Below are 21594 nucleotides of genomic sequence, written 5' to 3'. Positions count from 1 at the left end.
TACATAGGCATAAAATTATAGCAAGCTTAACTTTGATTTAGCAAGAACTTAAGGAGCTTTATCAAGAAGGCGAGGCTGTATAATTACATTAGGCAAATTGTTAAATATTTTTCAATCATAATAGGAAGTCATTAGGTAATGTCTAAAATTAATATGACATTAAGTTATAGTATTAGGATATTGAGAAATGGAACAGTAAAAACTAGAAGAAGTGATAAAACTTTATATGGCACCTTCTGGGAAATGGATCTGGGTAGGGGAGAAGAGGTGACTGTTTTCTTTTATGAGCCTTTTAGTGTTATTTGACTTCCTAAATATTTTTTTACATTAGCAACATTGTGGTTACTACATTCACCTATATTATCAAATGCTCCTCCACATACCCCATAACAGTCACTGTCCATCAGCATAGTGGGATGCTCTAGAGTCACTACTTGTCTTCTCTGTGCTATAGTGCCTTCCCCATGCCGCACCTACATTATGTGCACTAATCACAAACCTTTTAATCCCCTTCTCCCTCCCTTTCTGCCCACCCTCCACAACCACTTTCCCTTTGGTAACTTCTAGTCCCTTCTTCAAGTCTGTGAATGTTCTGCTGTTTTGTTCCTTCGGTTTTTGCTTTGCTGCTATACTCCACAAATGAGTGAAATCATTTGGTACTTTCTTTCTCTGCCTAGTTTATGTCACTGAGCATAATACCCTCTAGCTCCATCCATGCTGCAAATGGTAGGATTTGTTTTCTTCTTATGGCTGAATAAGATTCCATTGTGTATATGTACCACATCTTCTTTACCCATTCATCTGCTGACAGACACTTAGGTTGCTTCCATTTCTTGGTTATTGTAAATAGTGCTATGATAAACATAGGGATACATATGTCTTTTTCAAACTGGGCTTCTGCATTCTGAGAGTAAATTTCTAGGAGTAGAATTCCATTTTGTAGTAGATATTTCCATTTTGAGTTTTTTGAGGAACCTCCATAATGCTTTCCACAATGGTTGAACTAATTTACATTCCCACCAGCAGTGTAGGAGGGTTCCCCTTTTTCCACATCCTCGCCAACATTTGTTGTTGTTTGTCTTTTGGATGTTGGCCATCCTAAGTGGTGTGAGGTGATATCTCATTGTGGTTTTAATTTGCATTTCTCTGATAATTAGTGATGTGGAGCATTTTTTCATGTGCCTGTTGGCCATCTTAATTTCTTCTTTGGAGAAGAGTGTTCGATCCTCTGCTCATTTTTTAATTGGATTATTGGCTTTTTGTTTGTTGAGATGCATGAGCTCTTTATATATTTTGGATGTCAACCCCTTATCCGATATGTCATTTATGAATATATTCTCCCATATTGTAAGATGTCTTTTTGTTCTATTGATGGTGTCCTTTGGTGTACAGAAGCTTTTCAGCTTGGTATAGTCCCACTTGTTCATTTTTGCTTTTGTTTCCCTTGCCTGGGGAGATGCATTCAGGAACAAGTTGCTCATGTTTATATTCAAGAGAATTTTGCCTGTGTTTTCTTCTAAGAGTTTTATGATTTCATGACTTACATTCAGGTCTTTGATCCATTTTGAGTTTACTTTTGTGTATGGGGTTAGACAATGATCCAGTTTCATTCTCTTGCATGTAGCTGTCCAGTTTTGCCAACACCAGCTGTTGAAGAGGCTGTCATTTCCCCATTGTATGTCCATGGCTTCTTTATCGTATATTAATTGACCATATATGCTTGGATCTATATCTGGGCTCTCTAGTTTGTTCCATTGATCTTTGGGTTTGTTCTTGTGCCAGTACCAAATTGTCTTGATTACCATGGCTTTGTAGTAGAGTTTGAAGTTGGGGAGTGTAATCCCCTGTGCTTTATTCTTCCTTCTCAGGATTGCTTTGGCTATTCGGGGTCTTTTGTGGTTCCATATGAAATTTAGAAATATTTGCTCTAGTTCATTGAAGAATGCCATCACAACCCAGTCTTGATTGGCTGAAAGTGCAATACTTCACTTGCACAGGGCACAACCAATCAGAACTGAGATCTATCTAAGTGTAATTTTGAATGGCTGAGCAGGGCTTTTTTTTTTGAAACTTACAAAGGTCTTGAAACTTACAGGGGCCCTGAACTCTATCTGCCTGCATCCCTCTATCACCTGCCTCAGATTGATATACAATTTAATAACTTGAAGTCAGTATTATTCCCTTAATATTTTCTCCTTTCATCCTCTCAGGAGAAAATAAGGCACTTACTATATTGATGCCAGTTTTCTATGTCCTATTTGGTTGATTATTTCTAATAATTTTCAGTGAATCAGCAATGATTGATGTTGGTAGTGTAAAGTTTCACACCATGAAGGGAACCTATTTTATTGTAAATATGGCCACGCTCTTATTTTTGCTCTAAAATTTTCACGTGTTCTGTGTATTTGCGGCTGGTCACTCCACTTTTAATTGCTAGTTTTCATGAACAAATAGAAGTAACATTTATGTTGAGTGTCAATTTATGAGCCACAGCACACATTTAATCCTACAGTTAAGGGGTTATTCAAAATATTTCATTTAGAAAACCATGAATTATAGAAGAGATTTTTGCCTATGTTTTCTTCTAAGAGTTTTATGGTTTCATGTCTTACATTTAAGTCTTTAATCCATTTCAAGTTTACTTTTGTGTATGGAATTAGACAGGACATTTGGGGTCATATTACTCCTGTTCATAGATTGTCCAGAGACTTTGGACATGGGAAACCTGAACTCCTGTTGTAAAAGTATGCTCATAAAGATCTTCTCAGAATGTTGTTGCTAGTAATGGACTTGTTAGCTTTTTCTCATCTTTTTAAAATTTCCTTTCTCTAACTGGTCATATAGAGTTATAAATATGTATAGTTTTGTTTATTCTTCAATTTCTATTTTTGGATGTTCTATGAAGTTAGTTGCCTTATCTTCTTCTCCATTTAGAAAAATGTACCCTTTCCTCTTATACTCTATACCTCTCACTTCCCAGCTCTGGGGAAAACATGGCAGTTTTTTTAGCCTCATCAATTAAAATTAACTTCAGAAATTTGGAATGCTTGAGATAAGTAGGGAGGCATTTCCCACAAGGAAGGGAATCTATCACCTTATCACAAACCTTCCCTGTGCTTCTGACACTGAATGTGTGTTGAGATCAGCACATTTGGGTCACATTACTCCTGCTCATAGATTGTTAACCCCCACCCAGTGCAGCTAAAATTTGAATACCTTTCTTTTTCAATTGAAGTATAGTTGATATACAATCGTATATTAGTTTCAAATGTACAACACAGTGGTTCACATTATTAAATTCTCACCCCAACTAATGCAGTTATTATCTGTCAACATAGAAAGATGTAACAGAATCACTGGCTATATTCACCATGCTGTGTTACCATTCCTACGACCAACTTGTATTATGAATGAGAATTTTTGTACCCCTTTTCCCCTTTCTGCTCCCCACCCACTAATCCCAACCCTTCTCCCAAGGTAACCACCGGTCACTGCTCAGTGTCTATGAGTCTACTGCTATTTTGTTGATTTTTTTTTTAGATTCCACAAATAACTGAAATCATATGGTATTTGTCTTTCACTGCCTGGCTTGATTTAGCATGATACCCTCTAGGTCCATCCATGGTGTCACAAATGACAGGCGTGCTTTCTTTCTTACGGCTGAATAATACTCCATTGTGTGTATGCACCACCTCTTCTTTATCCATTTATTTACTGATGGGCCCTTTGGTTGCTTCCCTATCTTGGCTATTGTAAATAATGTAGCAATAAACATAGGGGTGCATATACCTTTTCAAATCAGGGATTTTGTTTTCCTCAGGTAAATTCCTAGAAGTGGAATTACTGGGCTGCATGGCATTTCTATTTTAGTTTTTGAGGAACTTCCATACTGTTTTCCATAGTGGCTGCACCAATTTATATTCCCACCAAGAGTGTGGGAGGGTTTCCCCTTTCTCCACATGCTTGCCAACAGTTGTCATTTCTTGTCTTTTGGATAATGGCTATTCTGACTGGTGTGAGGTACTTTCTCATTGTGGTTTTGATTTGCATTTCCCTGATGGTTAGCAATGTGCAGCATCTTTTTCATGTGCCTGTTGGCCATCTGTATTTCTTCTTTGGAGAAATGTCTGTTCAGGTGCCCTGCCCATTTTTTAATCAGGTTGTTGGGTTTTTTGTTTTCTGTTTGTTTTTGATGTTAAGTTGCATGAGTTCTTTATATATATTTGGATGCTAACCCCTTATTAGGTAAATCATTTATTAATATATCCTCCCATACTATAGGCTGCCTTTTTGTTCTGTTGATGGTGTCCTTTGCTGTACAGGAGCTTTTTACTTGGATGTTGTCCCACTTGTTCATTTTTGCTTTTGTTTCTTTTGCCTGAGGAGATGTGTCCAGAAAAATTTGCTTATGCTTATGTTCAAGAGATTTTTGCCTGTTTTCTTCTAAAAGTTTTACAGTTTCACAACTTACATTTAAGTCTTTAATCCATTTCAAGTTTACTTTTGTGTATGGAATTAGACAGTGATTTTTCAATATCAGTTATTGAAGAGAAGGACTTATCCTCATTGTATATTCATGGTTCCTTTATCACATTGGCCACGTATATGCATGGGTTTATATCTGGGTGAATAACTTTGACTTTCTCCAATTTAACTACTAATAGCCTGTGGTTGATCTGAATTCTTACTGATAACATAAATACTCAATTAACACATATTTTATATGTTAAATGTATTGTATATTGTATTCTTACAATAAAGTAAGCTAGAGAAAAGAAAACCTTATTAAGAAAACCAAAAGGGAAAATGTTTCCAGTACTACAGTGTGTTTGTTGAAAAAATCTACTATAAGTGGAACCACACAGTTGAAACCCATGTTGTTCAAGGGTAACCTGGAAATAGTTTTCCTAAAGAGATCATAAGAATGTGAATGTCCATCTGTGGATTATAACAATGCAGCAAACTAAAGGTACAAAACAGCAGCAGACACTCAGACTCCAAGAAGGAACTAGCGTTTACCAAAGGGGAGTGGTGGTGGGGAGGAGAAGGGGATTGAGGGGCATTATGACTGGCACACGTGTCATAATGTCACAGCTGTCAAGGAGAAGACATTGTAGCACAGAGAAGACAAGTGGTGACTCTGTGACATCTTACTACACTGATGGACAGTGACTGCAATGGGGTGTGAGGGGGCACTCGATAATACGGGTGAAGGTAGCAACCTCAATGTTTTTCATGTGAAACCTTCATAAGAATGTATATCAATGATACTTTAATAACAAAAAACGTGAGTGTCTAGGTTTCAATTTATGACCCAAAACACACATTTACTTTTATGTTGTATTATCCAAAATTACATTTTACAGAGAAATCAATTACATGCTACCACCCAACTCATTCAGCACCCCAGATATAAGCATGGTGAAAATAGAGTGATTTTTTTCTCAAAGAATAGCCATTTTTCAACATACAATGAAAGAGACAATTGGTTAATGCATTGACTTAATGACCAATAAATAACCAAGTACATAGATTATTAGTCACAGGCAAAGAGAAGCAGGTAATGTACATAGATGAGAGCCATGAAATTTTATGTAACTAGATAATTGCATACATTTGCAGGGAGAATTGTAGCTTTAAAAAAGAATGAGTCTTGGGTGGAAGCCAGGGAGTATGGGGAGTGCGGGTCCCACTGCGGCTGAACATTTAATATTAAGAACATCCAGTTTTCATAAAAAATTATGAATCATGAACAACAATAGGAAACTATGGTCCATGAGCAGGAAAAAAGGAATTAATAGAAACTATCCTGGAGAAGCCCATTGTTGGATTTGCTGAACAAGGACTTTAAGTCATCTTTTGCAAATATGTTCAAATCACTAAAGCTAACGACATCTAAAGAATTAAAAGAAAGGAAGAGCATGGTGTTTCACTAAATAGAGATGATCAGTAATGAGATACAAATTATTTAAAAAGAACAAATAGAAATTCTGGGTTAAAAAGTACATACTAAAATGAAAAATTCACTAGAAGGGGCTGGATAGCAGATTTGAACTAGCCAAAGAAAGAGTCAAAGAATTCGTAGATTGATCAATTGAGATTTTTGAGTTTGGTGAACAGGAGGAGAAAAGAATGGAGAGAAATAAACAGTGTCTCAGAGATCTTGTGACACCATCTAGTGTAAAAACATACATATAATGGCAGTCTTATAAGGACAGTAGAGTGAGAAAAAGGCAGAAAGGATATTTGAAGAAAAACTGACCAAAAACTTTTCAAATTTAACTTTTTAAAAACATTAATTTACACATCCATGCTTAATAAACCCCAAGTAGGATAAACGCAAAGGTGTCTCTATCTAGACACATCATAGTCAAACAGTTGAAAGATAGGCAGGATCTTGAAAACATCAAGAGAAAGGCGGCTCATTACGTACAATGGACCCTGAATAAAATTAACAGCTGACTGGGAACCAGAAGACAGGCTCATGACATATTCAAACTACTGAAAGAAAAAGACTATTGACCAAGAATGGGATAGCCACCAAAAATATGTCCTTAACAAAAACAAATAAGTGAAGATAATCCCAGATAAATAAAAACTGGGATAACTTGCCATTAGCATACCTGCACTACCAAAAAAGTAAAAGAAGTCATTCAGGCTGAAATGAAAAGACACCAGACGGTAACGTGATTCCACACCCAGAAACGCAAAGCGCTGGGACACACTTACCCAAAGAACTGCAGAGCAAGGACCACAGGAGCCCTCACTAGGGTTCTGCCTATTGCACCTTCTGCACAGGCTCCTCGATGAGCCAAGCAGGCAGCATGGGGGAACTGCGGAGCTGGCCGAGCTGGGCCACAGCCCTCTGGCAGGCAGGCCTTGGGGCTGCTTTGTCTCCACAGCAGGCTATCCGGAGCTCTACAGTTTGGTTTTAAAGTCAGCACCTGCGGCCGGCTTGCAGGCCCCGCAGAAGGTGGCGTCAGTGATGCGCCCCACCAGGCTGGGCTTGCCCCACCACAGGGGCAATGCCAATGGCCTGCAGTGTGTGGTTGGCTGGCATGGGGCTGCTCCCTGCAGTGTGCACGGCTGCCCACTGGAGCCGGGGAGCTCACGGCCACCTCTGCAGCGTGGCGCCTGGACTCACGCAGGCCTGCGGCCTTGGCCTGGCCCTGCTGCGCACCCCGGGCTCCGCCACCCCCTTGGATCCCACCACTTGCCGGCCATCGGCCCTGGGCTCAGCATCCAGCAGCTCAAGCGGCCCCAGCAGCCCACGGCGTCCACGTTGCAGGTGCGCCACCGGACCCCTCCTCCCGCAGCTGTGCCAACGCTGCCACCGCTGCCGTCAGGGGGGTCCCTGGGGAATCCCAGGGCAGTGAAGCTGTTCTCCCCAGGCTTGGGCAGTGGGGACATGTCATTGCACGTTTGTCCAAAGCCGTAGACTGTGCAACACCAGGAACGACCCCTAATGTCAGCTTTGGGGGATCGTGATGCACCAATGTAGGTTCATTGATTGTAACTAATGTCCCACTCTGCTGGGGGATATAGACAATGGAGTCAGTGCCTGTGCAGAGAAAGGGGGTGTATGAGAAATCACTATACTTTCAATTAAATTGTTCCTGTGAAGTTTAGAACTGCTCTTAAAATTAAAGTCTGTAAAAAGAAAAAAAAAAGAATGAGTCTTGCAAACTAAAACCACAATGAGATATCACCTCTCACACCAGCTAGGATGGCCAATATCGAAAAGACAAGGAACAACAAATGCTGGCAAGGTTGTGGAGAAAGGGGAACCCTCCTATACTGCTGGTGGGAATGTAAACTAGTTCAACCACTGTGGAAAACACTATGGAGGTTCCTCAAAAAGCTAAAAATAGAAATACCATTTGACCCAGGAATTCTACTCCTAGGAATTTACCTTAAGAATGCAGTTTCTGAAAAGAATCATCCAAGATGGTGGCTTGAGTAGAGCAGCAGTAGTCTCCTCCCAAAACCATATATATTTTTGAAAATACAACAAATACAACTATTCCTAAAAGACAGACCAGAAGACACAGGAAACAGCCAGACTAAATCTACACCTGCAAGAACCCAGTGCCTCGCGATGGAGGTAAGGTACAAGCTGCAGCCCAGAGGGACCTGAGCGCCCCACACCCCAGTTCCTGGTGGGAGGAGAGGAGTCAGTGTGGGGAGGGAGAGGGACTGCTAAACACCCAGCCCTAGCCATCTGCACCGGGCGCAGACACAGGGCCTACGTGGGGTGCTGGAAACTAGGGGAACAGGACAGTAAGAACTGTGAGCAGGTCCCTGCAGCTTTTTGAAAGTCTTGAAGGGATAGTGACCCCACAGCTGGATGGAAGTGTCCTAGGAAACTTGGGGAATTCTGGGTGCCCTAACCCCCTCAGAGGCAGCACAGTTCGGAGGCCCCTCACAGAGATAAACAGCCTCCCAGCTGTTTCCCCTACAACACAGCCCCACCATATTGGAGCAGCAGCCTGAGGCAGGCCACGCCCATAGCAACCACTGAGCTTAACTCCATAGCTGCCAGGAAAGAATCAGAAGCCCTGTCTGTGCACAGCCGCCCAGCACAAGCCGCTAGAGGTCGCTGTTCTCCCAGGAGAGGAAGGCCACAAACCAGTGAGAAGGGACATTCTCCCAGCCAACACACAGCAGTTCCTCAAACTATCTTTATCGCCATGAAAAGGCAAAAGAATTTGATACAGACCAAGGTCACAGAGACAACCCCTGAGAAGGAGATAGACCTAGCCAGTCTTCCTGAAAAAGAATTCAAAATAAAGGTCATAACCATGCTGACGGAGCTGCAGAGAAATATACAAGAGCTAAGGGATGACATCTGGAGGGAGATTACAGAAGTGAAACAATCGCTGCAAAGATTTATAAGCAGAATGGATAAGATGCAAGAGGCCATTGATAGAATAGAAACCAGAGACAGGAACACATAGAAGCTGATGCAGAGAGAGGTAAAAGGATCTCCAGAAATGAAACAATATTAAGAGTACTGTGTGACCAATCCAAAAGGAACAATATCCGCATTATAGGGCTACCAGAAGAAGAAGAGAGAGAAAAAGGGATAGAAAGTGTCTTTGAAGAAATAAATAATTGCTGAAAACTTCCCCAAACTGTGGTAGGAAATAATCGATCAGACCATGGAAGTACACAGAACGCCCAACAGAAGGGAACCAAAGAAGACACCACCAAGACACATAATAATTAAAATGGCAAAGATCAAGGACAAGGACAGAGTATTAAAGGCAACCAGAGAGAGAAAAAAGGTCACGTACAAAGGAAAACCCATCAGGCTATCATCAGACTTCTCAACAGAAACCTTACAGGCCAGAAGAGAATGGCATGATATATTTAATGCAATGAAAGAGAAGGGCCTTGAACCAAGAATACTGTATCCAGCATGCTTATCATTTAAATATGAAGGAGGGATTGAACAATTCCCAGACAAGCAAAAGTTGAGGAATTTTGCCTCCCACAAACCACCTTTACAGGGTATATTAGAGGGACTGTTCTAAATGGGAGCACTCCTGAGACTAAATAGATGTCACCAGAGAAAACAAAATCATAGCAAAGAAAGGAGACCAACCAAATACTAAACAAGGCAAAAAATAAAATCAACTATCCACAAAAGCAGTTAAAAGAAACACAAAAGAGCACAGAATAAAACAATCAACATATAAAGAATGGAGGAGGAGGAATAAGAAGAGAGAGAAATAAAGAATCACCAGACAGTGTTTATAACAGCGCAATAAGCAAGTTAAGTTAGACAGTAAGATAGTAAAGAAGCTAACCTTGAACCTTTGGTAACCACTAATCTAAAGCCTGCAATGGCAATAAGTACATATCTTTCAATAGTCACTCTAAATGTAAATGGACTGAATGCACTAATCAAAAGACACAGAGTAATAGAATGGATAAAAAAGCAAGACCCATCTATATGCTGCTTACAAGAAACTCACCTCAAACCCAAAGACATGTACAGACTAAAAGTCAAGGGATGGAAAAAGATATTTCATGCAAACAACAGAGAGAAAAAAGCAGGTGTCACAATACTAGTATCAGACAAAATAGACTTCAAAACAAACAAAGTAACAAGGGATAAAGAAGGACATTACATAATGATAAAGGGCTCAGTCCAACAAGAGGATATAACCATTATAAACATATATGCACCCAATACAGGAGCACCAATATATGTGAAACAAATACTAACAGAATTAAAGGAGGAAATAGAATGCAATGCATTCATTTTGGGAGACTTTAACACACCACTCACTCCAAAGGACAGATCCACCAGACAGAAAATAAGTAAGGACACAGAGGCACTGAACAACACACTAGAACAGATGGACCTAATAGACATCTATAGAACTCTACACCCAAAAGAAACAGGATACACATTCTTCTCAAGTGCACATGGAACATTCTCCAGAATAGACCACATACTAGTCAACAAAAAGAGCCTCAGTAAATTCCAAAAGATTGAAATTCTATCAACCAACTTTTCAGACCACAAAGGTATAGAACTAGAAATAAACTGTACAAAGAAAACAAAAAGGCTCACAAACACATGGATGCTTAACAACATACTCCTAAATAATCAATGGATCAATGAACAAATTAAAATAGAGATCAAAGAATATATGGAAACAAATGACAACAACAACACAAAGGCCCAGCTTCTGTGGGACACAGCAAAAGCAGTCTTAACAGGAAAGTATATAGCAATCCAGGCATACTTAAAGAAGGAAGAACAATCCTAAATGAGTAGTCTAACATCACAATTATTGAAACTGGAAAAAGAAGAACAAATGAAGCCTAAAGTCAGCAGAAGGAGGGACATAATAAAGATCAGAGAAGAAATAAATAAAATTGAGAAGAATAAAACAATAGAAAAAAATCAATGAAACCAAGAGCTGGTTCTTTGAGAAAATAAACAAAATAGATAAGCCTCTAGCCAGACTTATTAAGAGAAAAAGAGAATCAACACACACCAACATATTCAGAAACGAGAAAGGAAAAATCACAGCAGACCCCACAGAAATACAAAGAATTATTAGAGAATATTATGAAAACCTATTTGCTAACAAGCTGGAAAACCTAGAAGAAATGGACAACTTCCTAGAAAAATACAACCTTCCAAGACTGATCAAGGAACAAACAGAAAATCTAAACAGACAAATCAACAGCAACAAAATTGAAGTGGTAGTCAAAAAACTACCCAAGAGCAAAACGCCTGGGCCAGATGGATTTACCGTGGAATTTTATCAGACATACACAGAGGACATAATCTCCATTCTCCTTAAAGTTTTCCATAAAATAGAAGAGGAGGGAATACTCCCAAAGTCATTCTATGAAGCCAGCATCACCCTAATACCAAAACCAGGCAAAGACCCCCCAGAAAAAGAAAATTACAGGCCAATATCCCTGATGAACATAGATGCAAAAATACTCAACAAAATAGTAGCAAACCGAACTCAAAAATACATTAAGAGGATCATACACCATGACCAAGTGGGATTCATCCCAGGGATGCAAGGATGGTACAACATTCAAAAATCCAACAACATCATCCACCACATCAACAAAAAGAAGGACAAAAACCACATGATCATCTCCATAGATGCTGAAAAAGCATTCAACAAAATTCAACATCCATTCATGATAAAAACTCTCAACAAAATGGGCATAGAGGGCAAGTACCTCAACATAATAAAGGCCATATATGATAAACCCACAGCTAACATCATACTGAACAGTGAGAAGCTGAAAGCTTTTCCTCTGAGATCGGGAACAAGACAGGGATGCCCACTCTCCCCACTGTTATTTAACATAGTACTGGAGGTCCTTGCCACAGCAATTAGACAAAACAAAGAAATACAAGGAATCCAGGTTGGTAAAAGAAGACGGTAAAGAAGTCATTATTTGCAGATGACATGATATTGTACATAAAAAACCCTAAACACTCCACTCCAAAACTACTAGAACTGATATTGGAATACAGCAAAGTCGCAGGATACAAAATTAACAAACAGAAATCTGTGGTTTTTGTATACACTAATAATGAACCAATAAAAGAGAAATCAGGAAAACGATTCCATTCACAATTGTATGAAAAAGAATAAAATACCTAGGAATAAACATAAAGAAGTGAAAGACCTATACCCTGAAAACTACAAGACACTCTTGAGAGAAATTAAAGAGGTCACTAACAAATGGAAAATCATCCCATGCTTCTGGCTAGGAAGAGTTAATATTGTCAAAATGGCCATCCTGCCCAAAGCAATATACAGATTTGATGCAATCCCTACCAAATTACCAACAACATTCTTCAATGAACTGGAACAAATAGTTCAAAAATTCATATGGAAACACCAAAGACCCTGAATAGCCAAAGCAATCTTGAGAAAGAAGAATAAAGTGGCGGGGATCTCACTCCCCAACTTCAAGCTCTACTACAAAGCCATAGTAATCAAGACAATTTGGTACTGGCCAAAGAACAGAGCCACAGACCAGTGGAACAGATTAGAGACTCCAGACGTTAACCCAAACATATATGGTCAATTAATATACGATAAAGGAGCCATGGACATACAATGGGAAATGACAGCCTCTTCAACAGATGGTGCTGGCAAAACTGGACAGCTACATGTAAGAGAATGAAACTGGATCATTGTCAAACCCCATACACAAAAATAAACTTGAAATGGATCAAAGACCTGATTGTAAGTCATGAAACCATAAAACTCTTAGAAAAAAAACATTGGCAAAAATCTCTTGGAGATAAACATTAGCAACTTCTTCACGAACATATCTCCCCAGGCAAGGAAAACAAAAGCAAAAATGAACAAGTGGGACTACATCAAGCTGAAAAGCTTCTGTACAGCAAAGGACATCATCAATAGAACAAAAAGTTACCCTATGGTATGGGAGAATATATTCGTAAATGACAGATCCGATAAAGGCTTGACATCCAAAATATATAAAGAGCTCATGCACCTCAGCAAACAAAAAGCAAATAATCCAATTAAAAAGTGGGCAGAGGAGCTGAACAGACAGTTCTCCAAAGAAGAAATTCAGATGGCCAACAGACACATGAAAAGATGCTCCACATCACTAGTTATCAGAGAAATGCAAATTAAAACCACAATGAGATATCACCTCACACCAGTAAGGATGGCTACCATCCAAAAGACAAACAACAACAAATGTTGACGAGGTTGTGGAGAAAGGGGAACCCTCCTACACTGCTGGTGGGAATGTAAATTAGTTCACCCATTGTGGAAAGCAGTATGGAGGTTCCTCAAAATGCTCAAAATAGACTTACCATTTGACTCAGGAATTCCACTTCTAGGAATTTACCCCAAGAATGCAGCAGCCCAGTTTGAAAAAGACATATGCACCCCTATGTTTATCGCAGCACTATTTACAATAGCCAAGAAATGGAAGCAACCTAAGTGTCCATCAGTAGATGAATGGATAAAGAAGAGATGGTTCATATACACAATGGAATATTATTCAGCCATGAGGAAGAAAACAAATCCTACCATTTGCAACAACATGGATGGTGCTAGAGTGTATTATGCTCAGTGAAATAAGCCAGGCAGAGCAAGACAAATACCAAATGATGTCCCTCATTTGTGGAGTATAACAACAAATCCAAACTGAAGGAAGGAAATAGCAGGAGAGTCACAGACTCTGAGAAGGAACTGTTACGGAAGGGGAGGGCTCAGGGAGGGCTGGTGTGGAGGGAGGGAGCAGGGGATGGAGGGGCATCATTATTAGTGCACAGGGTGTATGTGGGGTTGCAGAGAGTATAGTGTGGCAGAAAGAGGACAAGTAGTGGCCCTGTGGCATTTTACTACACTGCTGGACAGTGACTGCAATGGGGTATGATGGGGGACTCGATAATATGGGTGAATGCAGTAACCACATTGTTTTTATTGTGAAACCTTCATAAGATTGTATATCAATGATTCCTTAATAAAAATAAGAGAATGAGTCTCTGTTCAAGTGGTTTCAGTGTAACATGTTTCTTAGTTCTTTGGCCTTTTGTCCAGATCTCTTTACAAAAGCTAAGCTATGGTCTGTTGACCAGAAGTTAGGCATCTGGATCATTCTGGAGACCAATTACGCATATTTTTTGTCAGGGGCCACAGAGTGTGGATTCAGAGTCACCGGCACTGACTCATTTGTAGACTGACTGTTTCACCAGGTCTTAGGGTGTCTTACCTAGAAAGCCAAAGGCTTGGATTCTCATGTCTCTCCTGTTCCCTCCACAGTCCTTCTTCCAGCAAGGGGGACGGCCCAGCACCAGCTCGGTCCGGGCTTGTTAACCCCCCACATTCATGTTTTCCTCCTTTGTCCAATCAGACTCAGTTCCCTGAGTAATTCTTGAGCACCACCACTGTACTGACTCGATTCTGCATCTTTCTAATTGCCCCTGAGGAAGTGCTGGAACCCCACGAAAGTGAGGCGGAGGAGAAGGTCCCATCAGGAGCCACGGTAAGGTTGCCTTTCTTGAAGAGAGAAACATTGATTGATTGTGTTCTTGGCTTCTTTTTCAATAAAGTTCAGACAGGAAAAACTGATCATGTATAGAACAAAGATATTAGGTAGTGCTTATTTGGGGGAGTGGGATGGAGCAGAATCTTAGCCACAGGTACTTGACTTAAAAGGACCTCCAAAATCAGCAGTTATTGGATTGTAACCTGTATTTTAGGGGGCCTTTTTCCTCAGCAATTTTTCCATTTTCGATTAGGAATTTTGTAATTGCCACCCAAGCCAGACTGGAGAGTTCCCCTCTCCAGGAATGCTTCTGTCCTTTCCGTGCGTGCCCTCTGTGCCTGTTTCAGAGGCCTGTGACTGCACCAAGACTTCCCCTCTGGTTTCCTAGAGTCAACAAGAGAACAAAACTCCTGTGCAAACAGGACACGATGTGGTCTGATGCTCACAGTGCGTCAGGAGCAGGGGAAAGCAATAAGTCTCCCAGAATCCCTCACTCTCTAAGGAAATAGTCTAGATAAGTAATGTGGGGCTTTCTTGCTGGCTTTAGTCTAGGGAGCCACCCTGCTTCCAGCTACCTGGTAGGAATGGGGGTTGGGGGTGTAGTAAGAAATGGATTTTCCACACATACACAATGGCGTACTATTCAGCCATAAGAAGAACACAAATCCCACCATTTGCATCAACATGGAAGGAGCTAGAGGGTATTATGCTCAGTGAAATAAGCTACGAGGAGAAAGACAAGTAACAAATGATTTCCCTTATTTGTGAAGTATAACAACGAAGAAAAACTGAAGGAACAAAACAGCAGCAGACTCACAGACTCCAAGAAGGGCCTAGTGATTATCAAAGGGGAGGGTTGGAGGAAGGGGAGGGGAGGGTGCGTGGGGAGGGAGGGAGAAAGGGATTGAGGAGTACTGTGTTTGGTGAACATGGTGTGCGTGGGGGAAGACAGTGTAGCTCAGAGAAGACAAGTAGTGACTCTGTGGCATCTTACTATGCTGATGGACAGTGACTTCAATGAGGTATGGGGGTGACTTGATATATGGGTGAATGTAGTAAGCACAATATTTTTCATGTGAAACCTTCATAAGAGTGCATATCAATGATACCGTCATAAAAAAATACACACAAGGAAATATAATCCTCTTTGTCAGTTAAAAATATTTTTTAAAACTGTCAAGTATAAATTTTACTAATAAAGTAATTCCAAAGGACCCAGGAGCAGGGAAATGACATGTATTGAGTACCCCCTCTTTCCAAGTGCTCACCCAACCATTTCTGAATCATTACCACAACCTGTAATTCTGGGACCACGTGTCTCACTTGGCAGCCAGAGGCTCAGAGAGGTGAAGTTACCTGCCTAGGGTCACACAGCTGGTGAGGAGGCCAGAATGTAAACTGGGTCTGAGTTCAGACTGCCGCAGACCCCCATGCTGCCTCCTACTCTTACAACACAAAGCTTAAATAAATAAAGCGATTCACCATTGGCCTCAGGGAACATTTGTTCAGCCAACCAGTATTAAAGGAAGTCATCTTACCAAGTCCAGCTGTAAACATCCTGAGCCCTCCCTCAGCACCCCCACCTCAAGTTTCTACTTTGCCTTGAGAGCAGCTCTAACCTGGGGCCCCTGCCAGGCTCCAGCGGGGGCCAGGCCCTGCCCTGATCAGACAGCCGGCCCTGGGCTCTGCCTCACGCCCCCCAGGTCTGTGCCACCTCTGGGTGTGAGGGACAGCAGATGCCCTCCCCTCCCCCAGGCGGGAGTGAGACCCGCCCAGGCTAACGTGCAGACAGAGAGACAGGCCATGACCGGTGTGACCTGGAGGCCGAGGAGCATCTGCCTGCTGGGAGGCGCTGACCTGGGACCTGGGAGAGGTCCGGACCCAGGGCAGCCTCTCTCTGGGCATGTCTTTTCCTGCTTTGCTCTCTCCCTCTCTTCCTTCCATCGTTCCCTCTCCCTCGCCCTCTTGCTCTCTCCACCTGCAGCCTCTTCCATCTCGGCTTCTCTCTGCCGCCCCCTCTTTCCCAACCACTCTTCCCTGTGTCCAGGGTGGAAGATGTCACCTCTCAGCCTCTGGGTGTTGACACCTTGGCCCACCTGCCCTGCACAGCCAGGCTGGTACCCATAACCCCAAGTCTTCCCGGGAGAAAAGCAAGGGTGGGCCCAGTGGTGGTCAGGGGTCACCTGGTGTGTCAGCCAAGCCCCACATGGCTGCCTGGTTTGAAGGCCAAGGCCACGGCCAGAACACAGCAACTCCCTCCTGTGCCTGTACAGGGGCTGCCCAGCACCCTCTCCCCACCACCTACCACGTTCCAACAAGCTCTGAGACCCATGCGGATGGAGGCAGTTCAGGTCCAAGTTTTGCCCAGGCCTCCAAGCCCAGTTGGGACCCAGCTCCTGGACTTTCTCCAGCAACATACCAGCTTGGTGACCTGGGACTGGGGGTCAGCCTTCTGCACACCTCAGCAACCCATGTGCAAAACAGGTGGGGTGACAATACCTGCTTTGCAGGGTCTTTGGGAGGATTCAATACAGATGAAGGTGGAGGAGGAACTTAGGACAGTGCCCGGCACAACTAGGCCGCCTGTATGTGCCCATCATTATCACCACCACTATCACCATCATCAATGTGACAAGAGAGGGGACAGTCCCTCAGAGAGGCCAGTCCCTGCCCTCAGGGCCACACCTGTGGTTGAACAAGTTGGGATTATTACTGGAGCGAAGGAGAGCACAAATTGTGGGGAACCACAGGCATCAGAATGGGGGGCATTTGGATCTATTATAGGGGCGGGGCTTGGGGTGTCGGCTGTGGCTCACTAGTGGCTGGATGGTTGCCAGAAGGAGGGGACAGTTCTGCAGTCTGCCATTTCATTACACCTTATCTAGTGGGAGTGAAGACGGAGCTGTCACTGGTCAGGAAGCAGCAGCCACCCATCCCTCCCTGGGAAATGGGGACGTGTGGCATTGTGTAAAGTGCATGGAAACCTTATCTCTACCTCACATTTTACCGCAGGCTCAGAGGGACCTGCCTGATGTCGATGTTCTGTGAGACCATTTATGTCTAACAGGAGGACAGCATTGCACATCTGTTGGCCTCAGACCCATTTCTGGAAGTCTTTCATTCTCAGGCCCCCTTCCTCATACATATTCATTCAACAAACACTTCAGGAGCACCTCGGGGGGCTGGGCCCTGCAGCTGGCTAGGATGGTACACAAGAGACAGATGGGTGCCCTGCTCCTGGGGGCTTCCAGCCTAGAGGGGAAGCAGGAACAGGAGTGAGCAGGAGCTGCTACGGGAGGGCCAGGAAGGGTTCTCTGAAGAAGGGACAGCTGTGGCGTGGGCAGGCATTAGCCAGTGAGAAGGGGGGGTTTGCAGATAGGAGCTGCAGAGTTGGGCCTATAGACTGTGTTAGCACTTTCATAGCATATGTTTTATAAAAGCGTGCACACACACACACACACAAATAAGAGAAACAAGGCAAGCATTCAATAATTTCTAATATAAGCAATGCCATGCCATGTAGGTCATACAAACTATGGTGTAGGTGTACGCAGCAAATACATTTTCCTACTACAACCTGCATCCTTCAGTGTTCCCCTCCCCCCCCATTAGGAATTCTCTGGAGCAAGGGGAAATATGGCAACGCTGAATAGTTTCAGATTTAATTTTAGTAGTTTTCTTAACCTCATTAAGGTCCTATTAGAACTATCAATTTCAAACAAAACAGAAATAGACTCATAAACACAGAGGAAAGACTGGTGGTCACCATTGTTGGGGGAGAGATGGGTGAGAGAGGAGAAGAAGATAAAGAGGTACAAGCATCCAATTATATAATAAGTCAGTCATGGGGATGCGAGTGCAGCATAGGGAATATAGTCAATCATACGGTAATAATTGTACCCTGTGGATGGTAATGCCACTTATCGTGGTGAGCATTTTGTAATGTGTGTAACTGCCGAATCGTTATGTTGTACTCCTGAAACCAATATAACATTGTAAATCAACTATATTTCAACTTAAATAAAGAAAAGAATAACAAAAAATTGTAAAACTTTTTTTGGAGTGAATCTGGAGTAAATCTGGAATGGTGGAGATGGTTATGGAAGCATTTCCCTTTTGCATACCACAAATCATAGCAACATCTGCGACTTCAGTGTGACCAAGCATGTGAAATGCACTCGACATCACTAGCAATCAGTGAACCACATACTAAAACCTTACTATCTTACTCCTACACCCACCAGAATGGACACGTTATCAGGGTTGACGTGACTGAGGCAGCCATCAAGTAAAAAGCAAGAAATACTAAGGATGTTTCTACCATAAAACAGACTTGTGGCTCTTGTGTCTTCCTCTGGATTCCACTGAATATTTAAGAGAGAAATAAATCTCAGACACTTTTCCAGAGAACAGACACACAGGGACACACCCCTGCTGTCATCAGGTCAGGGGGATATTGTTGCTACCCCAGGAACAGACATACAGGGGAGGGGAATGGAGGACCGACTCTTTTGAATGTTGATGCCAAACTCTGATACCAAGAACTAGCAATTTAGATTCAGAGAATTGGAAAGGCAAGAAAGTGGGATTTCCCGGTGGGATTTCCATGGGTTGATGGGGACAGGATCCCTGGGGTTTGGGGCCTGCCAGGAGGGTGATGAGAAGATAGAGGGCCATTGGGTTGCTGGAATGAACATTTGGTGACAGAGGGAAGGAGGGCTGGGTGGTCCTCATGGAGGGCCCTGGGGTGGGGTCTCCAGTCTGTGGCTTTGGAGGCGTCCCTCTAAGAGGACATGGGACACGGTCCCCTGCCTCTGCAGGGTCTGCAGAGGAATGAGGAGTGAGCGGGGCAGGTGCGCACCCTGAGCCAGCACAGCCACGCCTGCTCTCAGCAAGGCCTTAGCCTGGGCTGCTCAGAGTGAGATCCCACAGACAAGTGGGCCACAGACTTGACTCAGGAAGCCACTGCAGGGCCAGCCCAGACAGCTGCTCTCTGGCTAATGCACTCTAGCTGCTCGTGCAGGGCTGGTCAGCTGAAGGGAGCTAATTCTTGGCACAGGCATGATGTGGCAGATGGTTTGGAATGTCCCAGGTTCTGAGTCAGCTTGGGGGTCAAACAGACACCTGGTCCCTCGGGATGGTCACCTGGCCATCGGGAGGCTCAGTGTGAGACAGCTGACAGTGTGCAGAGGCTGGGGGCGGGCGGCCACAGGGACGTCCCCTGTGCTTGTGTTTGGATCAGAGACTGAAACAGAGAGAAAAGGCCTGGGTTAGGATTTGGGCTCTTTTCTTGGCTCAGATGCCTCCTCCAGGGCATCACCTTCTCCTGCAGAAACCTCGGGGCAGGAGGACTTGAGAAAGACAGTGAGGGGAGCCCTTGGTTCAGGGCCCCAGGGTGGGTCTCAGGTGCCCTGGGCAGGTCTCGGGGGTTCAGAGGTCTCTGTCCCCAGGGAAACAACCCGTTCCTGTCCCAGATCCATCATGAACCAGTGTTGTGACCCTGGAAAAACCACTGAACTCTTTAAATGTCAATGTCCTAAACTGTAAAATACTGGTAACAGCCCCTGCTCTGCCCACCCCACAGGACTGATGTGGGGACTCACGGGAGATGCTAACAGATACTGTTTGTGAGCCATAAACATCATCTCCATGTAAAGGCTGAAGAGTGAACTCCCCCCGCCTCTGTCCTGTAGTCACCCAAGGCCCCCCTAAATGCAGCCACTACCAAAGTTCTACAGACATGTAATGACTGAACACTTAACAGAGCTCTTAGGAAGTAACAGCCATTTTCTTAAGGACTGACCTATATTTAAACATTTTTAGCCTCATGCCACAATACCAAAAAGTAGTTTCTATTAATGTTTTCATAGGATAGTGCAGAGAATGGAGGTACAACTGGGTGATGTAATCTTCCCAGATTCATGTGGCTTCTAAGTGGGATTTGAACCCAAGATACGAGGCACTGGCCTCGCAGGCTCGGGCACTGTGCTCTGCTGACCTTCTGTAACTGTCTCATCTGAGCAATGCTATTTCCCACATCATCTGTCCACTGGGTGTTTTAAGTGCACACCAAATGGCAAGATGCTCCTAAAGCCCAACTGCATTTCAGGAGGCTCCACTTGGCAGCTGGCGAACGAGGGATCAGAAGTTTGAAATGGGGATAAGTTATTACTAGTTTCCTATGGTTTTCTGCCAATAAGATGTGAACAGCTCTTTTTATTGTGAATGCTTTTCCCAGATGCTTACACGATGGGGAGAAAGAAAAGTCCTTTCTCCTTCGAGAAGATATGCAGCCCACCCCCAGAAGTGGGTCAGAAAAGTGGGCATCGGGCCACACGGCAGGTTGCACCCCACCTGTGGGTCAGTTGAAGATACTGTGGAAATTCGGTTTTTAAGTAAGATTCAACCATAGTGATTGAAGTTACTCAGTGTGCCATATGTAAAAGAAAACTATAAAAGTGCTAAGCCCTTTTTATTCCACACATGAAAGTTTTCATTCTCTAAGTCAATCAGTAGTTCTATGACTGTAGAAATAAATATGCATTTAAAACTCGGGTTTGGTTCATATTTAACAGTAAACAATGTCTCAAGCTAATGTTTTGATATTAGCTGATTGCCTAACACTAGCAGAAATCAATCCCTCCCTGAAATGGTGCTGCCAGATTATTTTTTAATTAATTCACCAGTATTTAGAAGAGCTTTAGATGAGCATAAAGTTGAGCAGATGATGGAGAAAGTTCTCATACAAGCCCTTCCTGCACAGCTCCCTCTGTTATCCACATCCTCTGTTACTGAACTAATATTGACCATACTTTACACTAAGGCTCATTTTTTGTGTTGTACATTCCTATGGTTTTTGAAAAATATATAAGATCATGTGTCAAGCAACCAGAAGAGTCCAGCTGCTCTTCTAACCCCTGTGCTACCTGTCGGCCCCCCACCCTTTCCCCCTAAACTCCTGACAACCACTGATCTTCTCACTGTCTCTGATTTGTGCCCTTTCCAGAATGTGTTCCAGTTGGAATCATGTATGCAGCTTTTTCAGACTGCTTTCTTTCATCTAGC

The sequence above is a fragment of the Manis pentadactyla genome, chromosome 14 (assembly GCF_030020395.1).
Source record: "Manis pentadactyla isolate mManPen7 chromosome 14, mManPen7.hap1, whole genome shotgun sequence".
In the NCBI taxonomy this organism is placed as follows: domain Eukaryota; kingdom Metazoa; phylum Chordata; class Mammalia; order Pholidota; family Manidae; genus Manis; species Manis pentadactyla.
The sequence above is the reverse complement of the archived record's forward strand: the minus strand, read 5'-3'. Positions refer to the sequence as shown.